Below are 8,952 nucleotides of genomic sequence, written 5' to 3' on the forward strand. Positions count from 1 at the left end.
ATAACACCATGTCTACACAGGAGGTGTAGCATGAGCAGCACGTTAGCAGTGCTCTGTCTGTGTCTGCACAGGATGCGTTCAGGCACAGTATTGAGTGTATGTAGGTCAAGTGCATTTTGGCAGCGCTCAGAGCCCAATATGCCGGATTGTTTAAAATATCATCTGTTCTATCAGATGTGTGTGAGACAGGCAACTGCAGACATCACTGCAGCTCAAAAAATAATCCCCACACTCTTAATTAGCCCCCATGACTATAAATGCAACATTTCAGTCAGATAGACCTTATCAGGCATTACCTACTTTTCTTCTCTCTACATTGTCAAACATTACTTTTAACTTTTATGTGCATCACATCCATAATATGTGTGTTTGTTCATCATCAGGCAAAAAAAGACAAAAAAAGAATCACTCTATACCAAGGGTTCCCAAACTTTTCAGCTCAGGACCAGAGTGGCGATTCAGAGTGAGGGAATCACATCAGTCACACTCTGCGTTACCTCCGCCAGAGAGCACGAACACGTTTTCAGGTCAGAGAGAGAGAGAGACAGAGGGATGGGGGGTAAACAGTAGTGATGGGAAGTTCGGCTCTTTTCAGAGAGCCTCTTTCGACTCCTGAATGGCTCTTAATTTAAGATTTTTTGTAGGCCTTTATTTTACCATAACTTTGCAAAAATGAATGGTTTGTGTGTTGAAAACCCTTTCATGTTCAGTGTTTTTATGAGACGCCTTATAATTGCCTAATTTTGTGCATTTATTCTGTTACAAAACCATTCTTTTGTTTAATATTTTAATCAAACATTTTATTGCAGAAATTAACAACAAAACTGCAAATAAATCCACAGAACAGAACCAAACTCAACCAAACAGTAATATAACAGCCTTATAATTGCCTAATGTTGTGCATTTATTCTGTTACAAAACAGTTCTTCCTTTTGTTTAATATTTTAATCAAACATTTTTATTGCACAAATGAACAAAAAACTGCAAACAAATCCACAGAACAGAAAAAGTCAGATGCCTCAGCTTGGATGGACCGATCCCATTTCTTCTCTCGATGAGTATCTGCCCTGTTTTTGAGAAGATTCTCTCGGAAGGAACAGATGTTGCCACAATACACAGTCTCCCCTCCATCACCTTCACCAGGCGTGGAAAGACTGAGGCCTTGGCCTGCCACCAGCTCAGTGGGTCTGACCAATCAAAACAAAGTTCTGCCTTGAGCAGAGCTCAGGCTGAGCTCTGAGGTAAGCAGCGAAAGGAAAGAAACTGGGAGCCGGCTCGCTCTTCTGATTCACTACAAAGCATCGGCTCTCAGAGCCGCATCTTTTGCGCATGACACATCACTAGTAAACAGCCGGTAAACAGCCCCACACACAGCATCTGAGCTGAACAGACCAGCATAGCAAAACAGAACGCTCTTCTTCTATTTTAATTAGGAAAATAAATTTACACATTATGGCATTGTTATGCATTTTACACAACCCAATAAAAACGGGTCCATGACCCATTTTGTGTCGCAACCCTAAGTTATGTCTTTACCACAGACATAATACTAAAGACAAATGTATGGCCTTAGCCCTACTTACTTCAAGAGTTTCTACAGCTTCTTATTATATTCTAGTTATGTGATTATATTATGTTGAATATATAACTGGGCTACAAAAGCAACCACCAAATATCAATTGAATTTCAAACCTTTTTAATGCGTATTGAAACTTAGAGGCTCCCAGTTCTTTTGGGCCAGAGGTGAACTTCTCAACAATTAAAAGACCCCCAATTTGTGTGCGAGAGTTTGGATTAAGAACATACCTTTTTCATACCATTCCAGATACCCGTTTGAGTCGGTCCTTCACCGCTGTAGCGGCTTGGCTCTCCCCCTCCTCACGTTTCCAGGATGAATAGGTAATAGTGATGTTTTCCACTCATTTACTAATCGTGTCTCATCAAAAGGCACCCAAGCAGCCCTCATCAAAACATACGTGTGTGTGAGAGAGAGATGATGCTAATGTCTTATTGATGATGTAATCCTGGAGGGACCTACTGAAGAAGTTTCACCTCACCACAAGGGGATGAACAAAGACAGACGGGGGGGGGGCACACAGTTTAACCTTGATGTGGTAATGAGTCTGGACAAGAGGACAGAGAAGCTGGGACCGCTACTCCTTGGTTGGTAACATCCATCATGTTATAGTTTAGTATACAGCCTGAATATGTCTCTCTGACGGCTGTATGTATTCAGTGAAATGCTGTCCAGCCTATTTGCAGCCATCACGCACATGGCACCATTTATTTTTCAAAATGGAGGGAATGCGTTTGTTTTCTCAGGCAGATGGTTTGTTGATCTCCATCACACAGAACATTTGCTCATGCTGAGCCTGAAGGTGGCACCAGACAGTCAGCCACCAGAGCCCCTTTTAACTGTACCTGTGTCCTCTTAATATTCTGTCAGGATGTTCACATCAATTGTGAATGCATCTGTGAATATTTCAAAGTTAAAATGTTGTGTCCTGCAGTTTAGGGCTGCAATTGTTGATTAATCTGCTGATTGTTTTCTTCATTGAGAATTTCAAACTGAGAATGGCCACGTGTCAAATGAAAGACACTTTTCTAAAAGCTCACTAAAATGTGGTGAGCAATGCTTAATTAGGCTGGAGGTGGTGAGGATTGTGACTGCATACCACACAACAATATATGGACATTATATGTATGGTAAATATTGTAAGTAATTACAGCTGAGATCCCAATTTGTTATGAGTATAATAGAAGGTAAAGCCACATTACAGTAATAGTAAATAATTCATAGCCACAGATAAAAATGTTATATTATTAAGTAATTATCACCTGCTATCATTTGATGTGAGATTGTCGGTGTTTTACTTTAAAAGGCTCATGAATATTTCCCATTTAAACCCACTAGACATTCGCTTTAAGTGTATAGACAACGGATCTTAGACAATAGTGTGCTTTGCCCACTTTGTGGCAACAGTTTGGGGAAGGCCTTTGGCTGTTTCAACATGTCAGTGCCTCCGCACAGAGACTATCTGCCTCAGTACAAACCGTATGGCAAAATCTTTGGTTGACAAATTTATATTGTCTCATTGTGTAGGGTGTATCGTCCAGTTATATTTGATCATAGCACAGGCTGCTCTGTTCTTCAGACAGGAAACCAGTGTGACCGTAGAGGTGCTGGTGTGATGCTGGTGTTGTCAACCGCCACAACTGGATGAGGATGCGATCTTTGCAGCGATGTGTTTGCGTAAATAAAAACTGTCAGGGAGCTGATTACAGAGAGGGGAAGGGAATCTGAGCACCAGGCTTCTACCTGGGCCATGAATATTTGATTCCCTCTATTGTTCAGGAAAAAATATTCATGAAATCGGCAGAGCTTTACTTCACCTGCCTCCGTTCCCTCCTCCGATACTTTCTCACCCTCCTCCGCTCTTCCCTCAGCTTCTCTGACCCTTTCTCGGTTTTCCTCACTCTCTTTCTTCTCCCATCTTTTCTCACCTCTTGCCCCCCCCCCCCCTCCCCTTTCGCTGTGGCTTTGCGTCTTGGCCTGTCTCCAATCTCCTCTCCAGTAATTACCTCATCCAAAAACTTTCTGGAGAGGAGTAGAGGAGCTTTGTGTGCTCTTTTGTGTACTGACAACACTGATTGTTCACAAATGAGCTGGCAGCATATTCATTCAGCAGGAGGGTGATAAGGAGGTGCTGTCAGGGGCCAGAGGACAGGAGATAGGAGGGAGGGAGGAGGAGAGAACGACACAGATAGAGCAGACAGAGGAGGGAAGATGCGGAGACAAAGTAAAAATGAAGGGGAGAAAAAAGGCAGAGAGGAAGTGGAAATGCGGTAGAGAGTGTTTGAGCCAAAGAACTGCTTACTTTCAGAAAGACATGAAATAATCAAGGCAGATTCTCCCAGCAGCACCAATTAAACTCCTCCAAAGAAACCATCTTAGTCAGGGAAACGTCTATATGTTAGCGAGCATTCTCCCTGCTTTAAAGACCAGCAGATAACTGGAAATCTGACTTGATCCCCTTGAAGTTGTTTTTCTTTCAAGGAAGCTTTTCAAATGCATTGAAAACCACATTTGTGATGTTAAAGTGTAATATATACAAATCTCTCTGCCAGGGTATAATCTGTGAGGCCTAAGATTGTACATCATTTTTTACTAGTTTTCATTCAATTTGCTGTTTCAAAAATTAGAAATCACTCAGAAGGCAATATTACTCTAAACACTAAACATGACAAGCAATGCACCACTGAATAGAGCCATTATATCAACAGATAGATGAAGTCAGGCTTTTTAATGCATGTTCTTTTTTGCATTAGTAAAAACATATTTCAGATAACCTTAAAGCGTCTGTAAAACTACTGGCATGTCGGGCATTTTAACAATTCTTGAGGAGACAAATATAAAACTCTTCCTCCCTTTTGCGCTTTTACACACATACATTTCAAAGTTCAGGAGTAGTTCACCTCTTAAATTAACTGACCTGTGGACCTGCTGTCACTGCCGGTATTCAAGCTTTTATTGCCCAAGCCATCAAAACTGATTATTGCCATACCAACGTCATGAAAGCTGTGACCCTGGACCCAGGGTGAATTCATATTGCTGCGCTCTACTTTGCTTTGTCTGAATAAGCACCCTAAATAGACCAGAGGTTTTGGAGTAAAAAACGTGAAGTTGCTGTGATTACAGGCCAACATTACGGCCAGAGGCAGCCTTTACTTATTGAGGTCACAAAGGTTCAGCAAAGTTAGTTACAAGAAGAAAGGGGAATTAGTTGGTTCAGTTAAAATCAGTTGCCACACCAGAGACTCATGAGGCTGTAATCTTTGTTGTCAAATAGAACAATGTTGTATTGATGGTGAAAGGAGAGACTACTTTGTTGGGGAAAAATGTAAATTTTGGGCTGAGGTTGGCGCCAGAGGAAAGGTCATGTTCTTATCCCAAAGCCCCAGAAACAACACCTGGGGCCTCATTTATAAAACTGTGCGTAGGATTCACGTCAAAATGTTATGTAAGAACGAAACACAGAAATCAGAATCAGCGACTGTAACAAGCGCTGTGAATGTTGTTACCGCAGAAGGTCAGACCGTAACCGAAATAAAAAAGAAGAGGTCCGACATTGAAGCGGACACCAAAAAGCACGTAGCCTTACACAAGCAGAGTGTTTGTGCCACGGGTGGATGACAGGGGACACCGGAGCTCAACCCCCCGTGATGAGAAACTGTCAGGAATCATCGGGAATCTCTGTTGAGAGGAGTAATGACGGAGGCGGAGGGGGATGTGCAAGACTCAGGTAAGTAATTCAGATTCCCTTGTTTGAAATGAGAAAGTTGTGTTTACACATTTGTGTACAAAAACATTGAGACTTTATTCACAAGAACATTTCTATTTCTTTCAGTAGCTGCGTGTTCCAGCGGGGTTGGTGGCGCTATAGCTGAGCAGGAGCTGCGTCTTGTGTGTCTTATAATAATTTAAGTGTATATAATTAATGTGTAACATATACATCTCTCTCTACAGAATTGCAGGTCATGTGGTGTGTTTGGGCCCAGAAAGACATTTTCCCCAAACAATTACAAAATAAATGTCTGTCACAATTTCAGAAATAGCGTTCAATGAAACTTCTCAGTCTCAAAGAGCCATTTTTGTAAATGAATTTCGTGCCATCATGTGTGGGAAGTCAGCCAGCTCTCTCAGAAAAGGACTCTAATAAACATGTGTTAAGGGCCCAAAAGTGCTGAAGCTTGAGGAACTTTTCGACATGTGCTCCCGAATGCGGCGGCACCTTGGAACACGGTGGCCATTGAACCATTTTAGGACCTCTCAAGCATCCTGCATGTTCAGACATGGTTCAACTTTCATCACTCTGAGCTGCAGTTTGTCAGCCTCCGTGAGATAAGATTTAGATTTAGGTTTAACTATAGACACAGCTGTGGTTTGAGCGTAACGCTAATAAGCGAATGCTAAACGGTTCCGTTAGCATTTAGCTCAAATAACCTTGTGGGGATTTCATTTTGGGTACGTAGCTAAGTACATTCATCATTACTAAGGTGATAAAGTAATACAGTACAAAAATATAATTTGTCAAACATTTCCTAAAACAACTTTGCAGGATCCAAACACCAGGTAAAATTGCTTTCCAGATTTGTCATTTTGCTTTTGATTCACGCTTTAGTTGTTTCGGTAGTTGAGCTGACAATGCCAGTGCAACTACAGACAGTTGAAAACACTATTATCAGTTTCCCTGTCTGAGTTTCCGTGTTCCACAGCTGAAAAGATGACGGCAGGATGTTTAGTTGAATGTTTCTACACTTAAGGTGTCTGCTCAGATTTAGCCAGTCAGCGCAACCTTTCAAAGCTTAAGGCTCTGTGGAACAGGAACATACAAGAAGCTGATTCCCTCCACTCTTTCCTGCTCAGAAATGATTATAAAGTATAATTTGACTTCACTTTTCTCCTGTCTGACATTGGACAGGTGCACACATACGTGTTTGCACATGCACACACACTCCTGTTTCAAAAAGATGTGAGGGTTCTGAATATACCGTATTCATACTGTAGGTGTTTGCAATTTGAATAGTGAAAACTGTGATATAAATATGCTTATTCACTGTGCAAAAATGACCCTGCTCCCATCTGCTTTTCATGACTACTCATGCCACTAGCCTGAACACCTTCATATAGAGACCATTTATCCATCATGAACTACTGTATATATATATATATATATTAATCAATTATTTCAATCTTTTGACAGAGACCAGGAGTCAGCGATTACTGAACTTGTGTGTATGTTTCACGATAAAAGTACTGTTGAAGGACTTTTAATTATTCCGTTGGATAAATATGATATTTTGCATATGGACTTGTTTGATTTATTGGATTTATTTATTTTTAAAGAGTTTAAATGTATTCATTAGCATATATTTATGGTTTTTGTCATAGTTTGTGTGCAGCACACGCTGTCATGGTAAGCTCTGGTTTTGTGTTTCACACATTCAGTGTAAACAGAGCTGTAAATGTCTTGGCAAAAGTTTGATAACTGTAGAAGAACAGATGGTAAAATCATCATCTGTGGTTTGAGTTCAGATCACTTTTGAAATGAAGATCAATCGCTGAATTATTAAACTGATCATTTTAATATTCCGACCTGTCACCGGTAGCCAAGTAGGCACATTTCCTTTAAATTCACACATTAGTAGAAAGAATTGGCAACATGTGATGTTGAACTTGAATTATAGGCTAACTTAATATGACATTTTCCATTTTACTGTAGTTCGTTCTGTGAAGATACAAAGCAAAATTAAGGTGGGAGCTGTTGTAGGCGAGTGTAAAATGGTGCTGAGTGAGAGATATGTCCAACGATTAATAAAGTAGAAAGTAATAACCTATCAAGACCCGCGTCTGTTTTGTTTCTCAAAACTAACACACCTTTATGAGCCGTGGCGCACAAGAAGGGATCTTGTCAATTTGATTTTACGTTCAATCTCACTCGGGAAAGCTGAAATAAACGGGCGCATGTGTCTTCCAGACAGATTCGAAGGTGTATCTCGGTGTCAGCAGTAATCCCTGGTGATTTACTGTAGCTGCCAGCAGGTGCCAGCAGGTGGATCACATTGAAAGAAGACTCTGCCTCTTCCTCCCCTCTTTTAAACCTTCACACTGCAGGCAAAGATGTGAGATCTGATCTGAAATCTGTTTGGAAATGATGTGTTAAAGATCAGAGAGGCATGTTGAAGAAAGTCATGGACAAAAACATTCAGCAACCCACCAAGAAGCCAATTTTTTAAATCACTTGCTGCAGTCAGTAGTAGTCGGTAAGTCAGTGGGTTTAACCTACCGCCACCTCAATATCTGAGTGTACTGTATGTTCCCCTCGGAGGTTATTAGAATCACTCCTGACTCCCTGCTGTGCTCAGCTTGGTGTATCTTGGTGGGGACTGTCAATGCCAGAGCCTAGACCTCGGCATTCACAATAATCAGTTCAATAATCCATTCCATCTGAGTTAACTAACCTACAGTTACAACTGTAGTTTTTACAAAGTTAAAACTACTCAGACAAGTACAATTTACACAAAAAAGTTACTTAAGTACATGTAACGGAGTAAATGTAACTCATTACTACCCACCTCTGATGATACGGAATATCCAAAAGTATGTGTTGCAAGTAGATAGTTTGTGTTATCAACAAATACTGAATGTGAAAATGTCGGCACAGGGTGGAGTGAGGGGTGTCGTCTGGTACAGACATGGATACTCAGAGCCCAGCAGTATTCATTTCTCCTCCATTGACGTCATTGTTCTGCAATGAAGGATGTGACGGTTGGTCTTTGTGGTATTTGTCATTTGAGCAAATTCACCCGCTACAACACAACATCACCAGCATTTGGCGGGTGGTGGGTGCTAATATCCAACGCTGCCTCACTTACCTCCATTTTAAAAGCTGTGTCCGAGCGTATATAATCATGTGCTTCACTGCATCATCACTTTTTTACTTAACCCTCCCCCCTGATCATATTCGTCCCAGTCTATACAGTATGTATAAACTGTGTTGTGCCACTTGACATTAAAAGTTCTTTTGAGATGAGTTGGATGTGAAGTAGTTTACCTGCTGTAACCTGCACAAGGCTCCTGTATCACCTCACCCAGCAAAGGAAATGGAGCCCTTGCATCAGCCGTTTAATCCGCTCATTAATTAAACATGAAGCTTGCAGAATTATAATAATTGTTTACCAATTGGAAACCACTATGGGCACAATTAATCTTTTTAAGGTGCCAATACAGTAACAATGCCAACAGTCTCCTCACTATGTCTCGCCACTCAATAAAATGCCACTAATTTATTCAGCGGTGAAATGATTGCATGCCCATATTGCTGATCACCACATTGTGTACATCTGCCATCCCACAGGAGAGAGAGAGGGAGAGAGAGAGGGAGAGGGAGG

This window comes from Enoplosus armatus, chromosome 7, assembly GCF_043641665.1.
Source record: "Enoplosus armatus isolate fEnoArm2 chromosome 7, fEnoArm2.hap1, whole genome shotgun sequence".
Classification (NCBI taxonomy): domain Eukaryota; kingdom Metazoa; phylum Chordata; class Actinopteri; order Centrarchiformes; family Enoplosidae; genus Enoplosus; species Enoplosus armatus.